The sequence below is a fragment of the Triticum aestivum genome, chromosome 5A, assembly GCF_018294505.1.
Source record: "Triticum aestivum cultivar Chinese Spring chromosome 5A, IWGSC CS RefSeq v2.1, whole genome shotgun sequence".
In the NCBI taxonomy this organism is placed as follows: domain Eukaryota; kingdom Viridiplantae; phylum Streptophyta; class Magnoliopsida; order Poales; family Poaceae; genus Triticum; species Triticum aestivum.
The window spans coordinates 229,079,650-229,093,462 of NC_057806.1; positions in this window are offsets into that span (position 1 = coordinate 229,079,650).

The following is a 13,813-nucleotide window of genomic DNA, read 5'->3' on the forward strand; positions in this document are numbered from 1 at the left end:
TCGATCAAAAGGTATACCGCTCAATGATTGGCACTTTATTGTATTCGTGTGCATCTAGGCCAGATATTATGCTTAGTGTTTGCATGTGTGCCCACTTTCAAGCTACACCGAAGGAATCACACCATAAGGATGTGAAGCATATTCTTCGATATATAGCTCACACTCCAACACTTGGATTATGGTATCCCAAGGGCTCGGCTTTTGATCTCATTGGATATTCAGACTCTGACTATGTTGGTGATCGTGTGGACCACAAGTCAACATTAGGCACATGCCATTTTCTCGAACGATCTTTGGTATGTTGGTCCTTGAAGAAACAGAACTGCGTATCACTCTCTACTGCTAAAGCTGAGTACATTGCTGCTGGTTCATGTTGTGCTCAATTGCTATGGATGAAGCAAACCCTAAAGGACTACGGAATCAATGTGAAGAATGTGCCTCTCTACTGTGACAATGAGAGTGCCATCAAGATTGCTCACAACCCAGTTTAGCACTCGAAGACAAAGCACATTCAGATTCGTCATCATTTTCTTCGTGATCATGTGTTGAAGGGCGACATCTTTATTGAGAACATGAAGACTAAAGAACAGCTAGCCGATATCTTCACAAAGCCCTTGGATGAGAAGAGATTTAGCAAGTTGCGGTGTGAGCTAAATATCTTAGAATCTTGGAATGTCCTTTGAAAAGGACACACATCCTAACACTTATGCAAAATTGATGACTTAGATGTGCAACACACGAAGTAACATTTTTTCAATCAATGAAGACTAACCCTCTAAGTGTGAAGAAATTAACGAAGAATTTGATTCTCAGAGCCCTACGACAATTGTACGCGGCGTCTGAAATCAGCATTCTTATACGGAGCATTCTTATACGGTGGGTTACGCCACCAACAAAAGTTGAAAATCTTCAATTTGAGTTTTTCTTCAATCTTGAAATTCCTCATTTGTTCGATTTCTTCAACTTTGCATTGTCTTCACTGTCTCCGTTGTTTTTCTTCATTGACTATATATATATATATATATATATATATATATTATGTGAGTTTATATCCTCTACAACATTCACGTATTGCTATTTCTTCAAGTTGCCTTCTCTTTCTGCTAAGTGAATGTGATCGGACCCTTCCCCATCTATGATATACTCAACCCAGCCTGTTCACAAATTCTTCATGTGCGTTCTATTTGAAACCCATTCAAAATCTTCACTGTGTCCTTGTCAGCTGAAGAATTTGTGAATGAAGCATTAAAATTTTCTTATCTAAATTTTCGCCTTTTTGCCGCCTAAACCGTTCCACATCCCACGATAAGACTTATCTATTCACCCACGATCTCACACAATCACCACCACTCTGTACGTGGGTGACACATGTCGCTAGGATGGGAAGGGTCAGGGGCATGTTCATCCATTTTCCTTGGGCGAGCAGTTTTTCACCTCGGCTATATATACCCCTCACCCTCCTGAGACTGTTTTATTCCGCTCAACCTCACTCCCTCGCTCAAGCTCTCAAGACCTAGTGCCGCCGCTACTTCCATCGTCGCCGGTGAGGAAGAGCTTCACTGCCTCAACCTCGTTGCCGTCGTACTCGCGCCGGCCGCAGATTTCTTCACTCCGCCGCCATCGTAGTTGTCTTCCTCTGCCAAGTTAGGGCGTGGAAGATCTGGATTGATGAACTTCCAATCTACATTCCTAGTTCATTGTGTTCTTTGTCAAGGGTAAATAAAAGTTACTTTTACCGCCCTTGTTGATTCTGATGATTTCCACAAATCTCCAAAAGGTGTTTATTTTTCAATCTTCACACTCTAAACACCTCACAAGTATATCTGTCCTTGATCTGTTTCTCTAAGCAACATTTTTCTTTAATATTCCTCAATTGTGCGGATTTTCAATCTATACAACTCTGGAACCTAAGTCAAAGAACGCTTAGTGAAATTCCTCAAGACACATCTGGTCATATTCCTCAAACTTGTTCTTTTTGCAAAAGCTTCTGAGAACGCATATGACCTCTTCAAATTCTTCGCACCTATACTCTGTTCACAGGTACTCATGTCCACTGCTGAATCACTAGGTTCTCATCAACTTAACTCATTTGCAGCATTCCTCAAAGAAAAGTGGCATACCTCGTCAGAGAACTCAATTGTTCAAAATCCTCAGCTAAAGAAAATGGATGACGACAAGAAACCTCAGAAGAGAGGCAAGAGACTAGAGGTCAACACTGCTTTTGAAATCCCCGAAGACATCTATGTAGGGTACTGCACACCCCCTGAGGAAACAAAGAATGAGCGCAAAGTGCGCATTCAGAAAATTGAGAAGAGATGGGCACGGGAATGGAGGGAGTACACGTATGTCACTCCAAAGTACGTGAAGAAATTCGCTCTTCACCCTCCTTTCCCAAGACCTCCATTGGCACCTGGCCAAGAAGCTGATCCCACTAGCCTCAAGCATGGTGAGAACTATCTTGATGAATGGGCAAAATGACAAGCGAAGCTAGACAAAATGGCTAAAGAAGAAGTGAGGAAATTCAATGAAGACTCTGCTACTGCTGCTGCCACTACTGAGGCCTCTACTAGCAATCCCAAGAAGGATATGCCCAAGAAGCCCACACACAAGCCCAGTGCCTCTGCTTCAATGCCCTCGCGGCCAAGCACCTTAGCAATGCCCTCACGACACAGTTCTGCAAAACCCTCACAGCAAATTCCTCATGCTGCTCCAGCTCCTCCAAAGTCTTCGGCTCCTCCGGCAAAGTCCTCATCACCTACGCATCTCGCCTCGTGTCAAAGGACCAAAGGCATCTCAATTGCCTCAGGAACCTCTGCAAGTTCTTCAGCTCCTCCGCAATCCTCAACCGGCCCCACTCCACTGAAGATAAAGGCCACTGCTGGACGAGGCACTAGACCAAGTCCTCATAAGAAGCAGGTCGCCTTCCATGTTCCGTCTAGTGATGACGAACCTGATGATGAAGCACTTGAAGAAATCATCAGAGACAGACCGCAAAGGGCCGCTAGAGCCAAAGGCACAAATGTGCCATTGATGTTGGATCCAAAGCTGATCCTTGAGTATATTGATCTCTGGCACAAGGACCCCAACACACCTATGCCAGACTTCAAGCTCACTACTGGCCAAAGTCCCATGTTGATCGCTGTCAGTGTCAAAACCGGTGGATCTCGGGTTGGGGGTCCCGAACTGTGCGTCTAGGCCGGATGGTAACAGGAGGCAAGGGACACAAAGTTTTACCCAGGTTCGGGCCCTCTTGATGGAGGTAAAACCCTACGTCCTTCTTGATTAATATTGATGGTATGGGTAGTACAAGAGTAGATCTACCACGAGATCAGAGAGGCTAAACCCTAGAAGCTAGCCTATGGTATGATTGTTGATGTGTATGTTGTCCTACGGACTAAAACCCTCCGGCTTATATAGACACCGGAGAGGGTTAGGGTTACATAGAGTCGGTTACAATGGTAGGAGATCTGAACATCCGTATCGCCAAGCTTGCCTTCCACGCCAAGGAAAGTCCCTTCCGGACATGGGACGGAGTCTTCAATCTTGTATCTTCATAGTCCAGGAGGCCGGCTGAAGGTATAGTCCGGCTATCCGAACACCCCCTAATCCAGGACTCCCTCAGTAGCCCCTGAACCAGGCTTCAATGACGACGAGTCTGGCGCGCAGATTGTCTTCGGCATTGCAAGGCGGGTTCCTCCTCCAAGTACTTCATAGAAGATTTTGAACACAAAGATAGTGTCCGACTCTGCAAAATAAGTTTCCACATATTGCCATAGAGAGAATAATATTTACACAAATCTAATCAGCTAACGTACTCCGTAGTGTGATATCGCACCACGGCCAAGCTTTTATTCGAACTGTTTTACTGTCCCATCTTAGCGCGTTATGCGAGGCGGTTTCCTTGGCACGTCTTGTTAAAGCAGAGATCGTGTCCCCTTATTCCAGGATTCTCATCAATATGGGCGTGGGTAACCCAACCGCGCCATTGATTACGGCGCTTGGAGATAAGCAAGTTTTACCAGGCTGGTGGGGACACGTAGTTGCGTCCACCCATATAAGGGGATAAGGATCCACCTTTTCACCCACACCTTCTTCCTCCTTTGCCTATCCATTCTTGCGCACTCGAGCTCCAGCGCCCAAGTCCGCACTACCACCTCAACCTTCTCCAGTCATGTCCGGAGTGGGAGGCAAGTGGATGGTCTCCTCCGTCACGGAGGGACACATCAAAAAGCTAAGGAAGGCCGGATATCTAGCTAGCGACATCGCGCACCGGCTTCCCAAAAAGGGGCAGCTCATCCCCACTCCTAGGCCCCATGAGAGGGTGGTATTCCTCCCCCATTTCCTCCACGGACTGGGCTTCCCTCTGCATCCATTTGTCCGGGGGATCATGTTCTACTACAGCCTGGATTTCCACGATCTGGCCCCGAACTTCGTCCTCAACATCTCGGCGTTCATCGTCGTGTGCGAGGCGTTCCTCCGCATCCGCCTCCATTTCGGCCTATGGCTTAAGACTTTCAACGTCAAGCCAAAGGTGGTGCGCGGCAGCCAGGCGGAGTGCGGCGGTGCCATGGTTGGCAAGATGGCCAACATCCTGTGGCTCGAGGGCTCCTTTGTGGAGACCCTGAAGGGGTGGCAATCATGGTGGTTTTACGTCACCGAGCCGCGCGATGCTGAATGGGTCGCACCCCCTGAGTTTCGATCCGGCTCCCCTACGCGGCTCACCTCCTGGAAGGAGACAAGCCTGTCTTGGGGTAAAAAAGGAGAGCTGACCGGACTCCAAAGATGCATCCAAACCCTGGTGGACAAGAAGCTCAAGCTTGTCAACATAGTCCAGGTTATGCTCATCCGCCTGATCCTCCCGTGTCAACGACGGGCCTTTAATCTGTGGGAGTTCGACCCGGCGCAGCATCAAACTCTAAACAGGCTCTTCGACACAACGTACGAAGATGCCTGGAGGATGCTTTTCAAGGGCGCCGAGGCTCCCGCATCCGCTATCGAGGATCGCGGATTCAACGCGCAGCGTCACGCGCTCGCGGTAAGCTGTTTTTTCCTTTTACAGGGTATCAGTTTTCCATAGTTTGACTCTATGCGGGATCTAAACTCCCTTACCTTTTATAGGATTGGCAGGTGATGTCCGGACAGATCAACTGTCCAGCTCCTTTACCCGAAGGCCCAGTGGACGCTCACTTGGCAAAGCTGCTGGTTCCAGCACCCTATGTGGTGCCGGAGAAGAAGGCCGCAAAAAAGGCCGCAGGGACTCGAAAGAGTGCCCGGTGCCTGGAGGTGTCGGATTCATCATCCGACGAATCCAAGACGCACTCCTCCCGGGAAGACGAGAAGGAGGAAGAAGAGACCCCTCCCCCTCAAGTGGGGGAAGGGAAGAAAAGGAAGGCCGCCCTCTCTGAGGAGGCCGAAGGGTCCAAGAAGGGGAAAACCCTTCCTCCGGACTACTCCGCCGATGCCGACGACGGCGAAGATGAGTTGAAGCCTAGGGCCAAGCCCCTGGCAAAATCGTAAGTATCCAGATACCGGAGTAATTCATAGTATTCGTTTATTGCACAACTTTCCCTTATGTCGAATATGCTTATGCAGCCCACCCAAAGACCGGCTCGACGCGTCGTCGAGCGGCTCACTGGACTCGTCGGAGGTGAACTCGCTTCCGACGGCTTCCTGCCCCCACCCTACGGATGACACCGAGGTGTTGTCCCAATAGGTTCCAAGCAGGGAGGAGGTGGTCCCGGACTCCAGGAGTAAAGGGGATGAAACCCCCCCAGGGCTCCAAGTCTGGCTCTAGGCCGGACACCGCTCCGGAACCTTCAAAGGTTCCAGAGTCCGGCGGGGGACCTCCTTCCAAGAGGAGCAAGTCCACCATTCCGGCGGCCTCCGTCCAACCAGAGGCGCCGCACAATATGCTGGAGGCGCTCCAAGGTTCCTCCATCGACGAGGAGCACCGCGCTATTATGAGTGCGGTGGTCCAGAAGGTTCAGTCCGCAAAAAATGGACTGACTGAAGCTTGTACTAGACTTTTGACAGGCTTCGAGGTAAGTAAAGAAAGTGTAAATAATAGTACCGCATAGACAGTAGCCCCTGATGCTCTGTTTGGCATTCGGGAAGAAATGCCAAATAGAGGATCAAATAGAATTCGCAGGAGTCTAACAAAAATGAGTCAATATGCATGTGCAGGCTACCCTGCTTGCGTCCGCCACACTGACTGCGGAAGTGGACACGCTAAAGCAGGACCTCGAAAGGTCCGAGCAAGAGCTCGAGCGTGCCAAGAAGCAGCTCGAGGACAACGAAGGTAAGAAATACCTTGTTAAAAATATATATAAAAGGTACAATTGCAAAAAATGACAGGATTATCGTGGCTATTGTAGGGCCACGTCTGAGGTGGCGACCCTTAAGCAAGCGCTCGACGAGGCCGAGAAGAATTCGGCCTCGGAGCGCACCGAGCGGGAGAAGTATGAGGCCGAGGTTGGCAAGGTGCGGCAAGAGCTCCAGGCTCTCATGGAAAAACATGAGAGTTTGGAGCGTGACTCGAAGACGCAAGCGTCCGAGCTTGCGGTGGCTATGGAAAATGCCAAATCTGCCAAGGCCGAATCCCAGAAGACCCTCCAGGAGTTGGATGAGGTGAAGAAGATAGCGGCGGGTAAGGCGTTCTTTATGCAAAGCAAACACATAAACGTGAGTTACCTGTTACTTACCCGAATCCGGAGCTCTCCAGGAGCGTTCGCTGATCTTCCCCGGAGTGTATCCGATGCCGCCGCATTCTATCGAGCCGAGGAGGGCAGCTCGACGGAGAAGGTGTTCTGGTCTCGTTACGCTGAGGCCAGACACCCCGTGCCCCTGAGCGAGCAGCTGAAGCAACTAGTTGAGCTCCACAAGGCGGCCGAACAGGCCATGAAGGCCCTCGTAGTTCGGTTGTGGCCTGGAGAGGCTCAGCCTGGGAGCTATTTCGGGCTAGTGCGGCGGCTGGTGAAGGCATGTCCAAGGCTCGAAGTCATCAAGCGCTCCGTCTGCATTGAAGGTGCCCGTAGGGCCCTTGCCCATGCTAAGGTGCACTAGGGGAAGCTGCATGCTGAGAAGCTTGTGAAGGACGGGCCACCGCCGGGGAAGGAGCATCGCAAGCCCGAGAATTACTATAAGGATGTTCTGAAGGGTGCCCGCCTTGTGGCGGATGAATGTTCTATGGATGTAATTTTTGAGTAAAACTCGCTCGTTTTGTCCTGTACGCTAAAAACTTGTTCATATGCGCTAAGCAATGCTATTTGGAATTTAAAATATTACCTTCTGTGCGGCTATTTATCAATTCTGAGAGATGGTGAGTCGTCGGCTTCTGCCCCCATGCCGCTAGTGCTGGGGTGTTCGGGGATAAACCGGAGCGCTCTTTTTCCCATGTTTGGGTCCTTCGAGGGAGGCGCTCAGCCCAACGAACAAGGCAATCAGACTATAATGCGTGAACACTCTCACTTAGCCATAGAATTCTATAATTTTAAATTTCGGCGAAGCCCCTAGTATTCGGAAGACCGAGTTCGGGGTGCTATCCACGCCTTGGCCGGACAGAGCCGGCTCCTCGCCCTAAGCGGCATAAGTCTTTAGGGACTCGAAAAAACCTCTCGAACAGCGACCATCTCTCGCTTCATCATGACAGTCAGTTTTAGCTTTCTCCTCTGAGGTGCTCGACCCAGCTCAACCGGGGCACAATTGCAGTGGTTCTCCTAGTGCTACCTTAGCCGATATAGCGGAACGTAAGGCACCAAAACATAGGAGCTGGGCAAACCCAACTATTGACCCAAGACATGATTCGGAGCCGATGCATATAATGCTATAAGTTCGGGGTGCCGCACTTGTGAAAGTGTTCGGACTTCTCACACCATATTGAGGGGTGCTAAAAGCCACTGGCATATTTTGGCCGTACCAAGTTGTACGGGTGCAACATGTCGTTAAGGAACATTTATTTATAAAAAGATAATGCAAAAAATAGACAAAAGCTATGCATTGTTTAAAAATAGCTGCGATCAAAGCAGAACGATACAAGTAATGCGATAAACGAAAAGTTGGACTATTTAACATGTCTGCTCCAGGGGCAAGCTGCGGAATAGTATGCGAAACAGGTATACTGCTCGTGATAGAGACCACCTGGGATTTCTGTAATGCGGCATGGCTGTCGGCGTTCTGAGAACGGGGGTCCCCAGACTTGCCTGCCTGCGGCCTGCGGCGTGGCTCAAAAGGGGGCCCAGCACGGCCCGTCTTCATCAGCACAAACCCAAGACCCTCGCGAGGGGCCAAGCCTCGCGGGGCGGACGACACGGAGCTTCCTCAGGCACGGCCTCGTCAGGCTGGCTCACGAGGAGGCGGAGAGATCTAGGCTGGGTACCTCGCGAGGTGCCCGTGACGCAAGCCATGACGACTCAGGGCGCCAGGCGGGTGCCAGCCCGCGCAGCGTCCTCCTTTCCTCTTTGGTGCAAAGGGGGCAAGCGCAGCTGTAGAGTACCGAGGCATCAGGCAAAGGTTGCCGTTTCGGTGCAACGAGACCAAGACCAGGAGGACTATGAGACGGAGGTCACCGTGGAGCCCAAGACGGCGTCATCACCAGAGCTTTGCGCAGGCGAAGACTACTTTTGTCAGGATAGTTGATACTTGCTGTCCCCCTTCAAATTAGCCTGCCATTGTTGGCTCCCTTCCAGCTCAATATTTGGGGAGAGGACCAGGGCCACTATAAATAGGACCAGCCACCCGCGTAGCAAGGGGTTAGGCTCAGTCTCCTCCAAGGGCTCGACAAGTAGAGAGGTGGTAAAGAGAGAGAGAGAGAGATAGAGAAAGGTGGCTGAACTTCTCCCAGCAGTTCATCGCCCCAGCCAAGAACAGACCCTCGCGAGGCTGTTCTTCCTTGTACTTTCCACTAGCATCAGCCCAAGAGGCAATCCACCACACCACACACTGGAGTAGGGTATTACACCACAACGGTGGCCCGAACCAGTATAAACCCTGTGTCCCTCGTGTTGTTCTTTTCGTAGCTTTGATCCTAGCGTGGCGGAGGGGTGCAGGGAGGTAGGAGGCGAAATCTCCGCGTGCACCCCAGTGTTCGAACCTCAAGGGTCTGCCGGAACCCGAAATCCGACATTTGGCGCGCCAGGTAGGGGTGCGCCGGAATTCGTCTTCCACCGCTCCATGCCCCGTCGCGTCGTCATCACCATGCCCGACGACCAGGAGGGCAACCCAGACCCATGGGCTGCGTGGCCCGCTCGCGCAGAACCGCTCGCCTCGGGCGACCCCGTGCCCCAGGCAGCTCGCGGTCCGCAGGGCGCTGCGGGCCGCGGGCGACACGGACAGGCTTCGACAACTCTTACACCGCGGCAGGCACGGTCAGCAGCGAGGGCCTCCAATCACGCCGTGACCACGACACCGTACACCCGCCGGGAGCAGGCGAACTCGAGAGCCGCACTCACGGTGGCTCGAGAGCTGCTGCAGTGCAGACTGCTGGAGGGCGGCCATGATGTGCTGCTGGAGCGGGTGGCAGAGCTCCTGGGCTTCGCCGCCTTGGGGGCTCACCCCTTCTCCACCCAGATCCCATCTCAAGCCCAGGGCGACCGACCCCGCGCGCGCCCGCGGGCCCCAGGGCTACTCCGATGCCAGCGAGGCTGTCAGCGCCGGACCGGTGGTGGCGCTGCCCCCGCCCCCATTCCGCGAAGAAGAAGGACTCAACGCAACCCGTGGCCCCAGCGGGCGGCCGCGCTGCCACCCCGCGGTGGGCGCGTCAGGCAGGACCGCGTGGCATGCGGGGCATTACGGCGAGGCATTCGGGATGACGGCGCCGGAGGAGTACGTGCCCCTCATGATGGACCAAGGACACCCTCACGAGAATGGACAAGGCTCGCTCCCCAGCCTAGGCTGGGGGGACGAGGCACTAGAAGCTGAGCCTTTCCAGGAGCCCCGGGACGGTCCCACTGGCCACGCTGGAGGCAGCGACTATCGGGTACCGATAATTCTTCAGGAGCAGGTATACGCTAACCATGGATCGCAGGAGGTGCCGGTCGCCGCAGCGAGCAGCTGCCCCACTCCCACAGTCTCCTACCCCTCGGGAGGAGGGCGCAGGGGGCTGCAGGAGAGGGGCAGGGATCCGACATCGCCACTGCAGCGTTCGGAGCAAGGCGTTCTCAGGAGGTAGGCGCTCCGCTGGGGAGGTGCCCCAGGGCTTGCCCCCGGCGGAGGACCCGTGGTCGTCGGGGGAACCGCTGGCGACCGCTCTAACCCATCGGGCGGTGTCCTGGTTTCCGGTTGTTGCTGATGGCACTAGAGTGTGGCGCAAGGCGGGGCCCTCATCTGGCAATATGAAGCAAGGCCAGTACCTGTGAAGAAGGCCCAGTGCCTATGAAGCTCGCCGCCCCGTGACACTCTCACGTAACAATGAGTGGGGCTGTACACGCCCCGGAGTCTCAGGGGTGCCGGCCTCAGGCCCTGGGGCTCCCTCCCACGCCCAGTGGCAGCACTTAGCTCCGCGCTGGTGAGAAGACGTCCAAGACTAGACTAGGTGCCGGACGCGGCCTTTTGTTTGCTTTTGTTGCTCTTCCCTTTGGCTACCGCTTTCCCCCGTTGGGTTCAAGTTGGATTCGAATTTGAGATTTGCGTGTGTTCGGGGAGGGGTGCTTAGTCTCTTTCGAGCAATTTCTTGCGTTTTGGTTACCGCTTCGCCTCAGCTGCCTCCCCTCGTGAGCCCCTCGCGAGCCAGGTCAGGCCTAGCTCGCGCGCAGCCCAGACTGCCGCCGCCGCGTCCTCTCAGAAGGGCGTCTTACTGCAGGTCCAATGGATTTAATCAGGAAACACTCCCGGCTCCGCAGCCTCCTGCGGGCTGCCCCAGGGCCAGCACGGGACAAAGGGTAAGTAGGAACAATGCGCAATCAGTCGGATGAATCTCCCAATGCGTCCTCAGGAGCGCCATCGGGGTCGTTGCTGGCATCGCTGAACTCGTCCCCGCTGCCCGCGTTGCCACCTGCGGCGTCTGGGCCGCCCGTCACGCCGCCCTCGTCGGCCGCCACGATCGCGTTGTCGTTGTCCGAGGCGAAGGCCCTGATAAGAGCCTCCACATGATCTTCCACCCAGTGTGCCAGCTCACCTCGGACGGCCTGGGGGACTGGGGCGATTGCGGCGTCGAAATCGAAGACACGATGGCTGAAGACACGAGAAAAGGCGCGCCTGAGCAGGGCGCGGTTCCTCTCCTCCACCAACCTGTCAGCCCTGATCGACCGCGCCTCCAGATGCGTCACCACGTCAGTAAAGAATTGAAGGTTGCCCGCGTAGTTAACCGTGTGCGGCTCGCCAACGGTCTCCTCACAGATGTTGCCCAAGGCCGCATTGGCCCTCTCCCAGAGCGTGGCCAGCATGGGGCCGTGCTCATGCTCCAGGAGCCGCCGCTGACGTATCTCGTCCGCATTTTGGCGCGCGACGGCCTCAGCCTCCTCCACCCGCTCGCGAAGAAGGAGCACCTCAGCCTGGGAGGTGGTTAGCCCACCTTGCGCCACCTCAAGGGCGGCCCAGGAAGCATCAGCCCGCCGCATCACCTCCTCCAACTTGGCCCTCAGGGCAGCAGTCCTGCCTTCGGCTTCGGCCCGAATCAACCCCAGCTTCTCCTCAAACTCGTGCTTGAGGTTCAAACGCGCCATCGCCACCCGATGTCCGACCTCCTCCAGGACACGGGCTTCCTGTGCAGCGACATCGTCCTCCGCCTGCGTCACCAAGCGCTCCCTCATCTCCGGACGCTCGTACTCGCAGGTACGTTCAGTGGCTTCCAGCGTTAGCGCCTCCTCACGCTTCTGGAGCTCCACCGAGTCGCCGGAGGCCACCCTCATCGACGCGAGGGCTGCCTCGCGCAGCTCCACCTGCTCCTCCAGCGAGTGGTACTAGGCCAGGAGCTCCCGAGCCCGCTCCTCTGCAGCCGTTCGCCACCTGTCAGCCTCCCGAGCTTCCTCAACAGCCCGAGATCGGGCCTCCCGAGAGGCCACCAACGACGCCTTGGCCTCTGTTTCGTCAAGGTCGCGCTGACGGTGTGCAAGGGCGATGGCGCCCTCCAGCTTGTGCCTCTCTGTAGCCAGGCGCAGGCCCTTGGCCTCAAGGCGCGCGTCTTCATCACCAAGCTCCTCACCAAGTAGGCTCACTGCGTCAGTCGCCCTTCGAAGGAATCCTTGGCGGAGAGCGCGACGCTCCCGAGCGCGCTCAAGCACGTCTTCCACACCATCATCTGCCCCAAGCAAGCGCCGGGGGCTGTAGGTTAGCGCTCCCCCTCCGGGCTGGGGGCTGGCGCCCTCGCGACGGCCGGGCACGCCGTGTCAGAAGCCCGGCCTGGGGCCAGCCCGACCTCAGGAGAAAAGCGCAGGAATCGCCTCAGCCAATCGCAGTCGACGACCAGGCGAGAAGCCCATGGCAGGTTAGCTATGCCACGAGAAGGCTCGCGAGGTGCGCGGGGCCACGATACGCCTCGGGATGGCCCGCCTCCTCGATAGCCCTCACCACAAGGGCTCCGCTACTCGGGGCGCTCGAGGACGGTGGAGGGGGCAAAGTCAAAGGGGACGGCCCCTCAGCCGTCTCAGCAAGCTCGGCTAGAAGGGGCCTGCGAGGCAAGCGTCAGTAAGAGCAACGGAAGGATCAGGAGCAGGGAAAGGATAAGGCTTACTCATCAGTGGCGAAGTACTTTCTGCGCTTCAGCAGGCGACAAGGGTAACCGTCGCCCAGGGCCTCCCTTCTCTTCCTGAGAGCCCCAAAGTCCACGCGGAAGCGGCCTAAGAGTCGGGCGCAGGGACCGACCTGCGACGGGGATGGAGCGTCAAGACGATCAGCGTTAGGGGCGCCTGCCTGATGTGCGCCGCCAATCGCCTCCCCAAGAGAAGTAGCTGGAGCCTCTGGGGCCCCATTCGCGGGCACAAAGGGCAGCTATTTGTCACCCTCAGCCTCAGCGGTACGGGCCCCGATAACTGCTTCCTCGTGAGCCTCGCTCGGTGCCCTCACCATGCCGGGAGCCCCCTCGACCTCTGGCGCCTCATACCTCCCTGCTCCACCACTCGAGGGCGGGACGCCTTGGCCGACTGGAAGGGCGGTCACCACCACCGGATTCTCACGAGACCCCTGAAGGTCGGCAGGGCGCAACCCCCACTCATCGAAGACAGGCATCTGCCTCACAAAGTCGACCCTGCTCTGGCAGAGGTACAACAAGGCCCCTCCCTGCCGGACGCTGCCGGGGTTGGGGTCCCCAGCTAGGGTCAAGAGTGCCGTCTTCAGCACCTCAGGAGCCAGGTCCTCTTCCTGGAGCCTCATACTATCCTCGCACGGAAGGCCCACATCCGGCGAGAGTGGCGTTGAAGAGGAGCAACGCGGCATAGCAGGAACTCCTTCACCACCTTGGGCGCTATCACGCCAAGCGACCTTAAGAGCGTGAAGCGGCGCCAGACGAAGACGAGCCGGGGGCTCTCAAGCGCCACCTGGCCCCAGCCTGAATTGGGGATAGTAGGCAAGGCCGGCTCCGTTAGCAAGGGGCTGGGCACCCCTGCGTCCACATACAGCCACCGCTCGCGGAACCCAACCGCGGGCAAGCGGAGCTTGAAGTCAATCCCAGAGGCGACAGTCTCTGGCGTGGCAACGCAGCTTACACACGCCCAGCGTTGGGTAGGGTCGACAAGATGCGGCGAGAAGAAGTGACGCAACAAGGCAACCAAAGGAGGGATGCCCACCATGGCTTCGCAGACGAAGGCAAAGACCGAAAGGAGGGTGATGGATTCAGGACTCAGATGCAGCATGTGGATCTGATAGTGGGAGAGCACGGCATTGA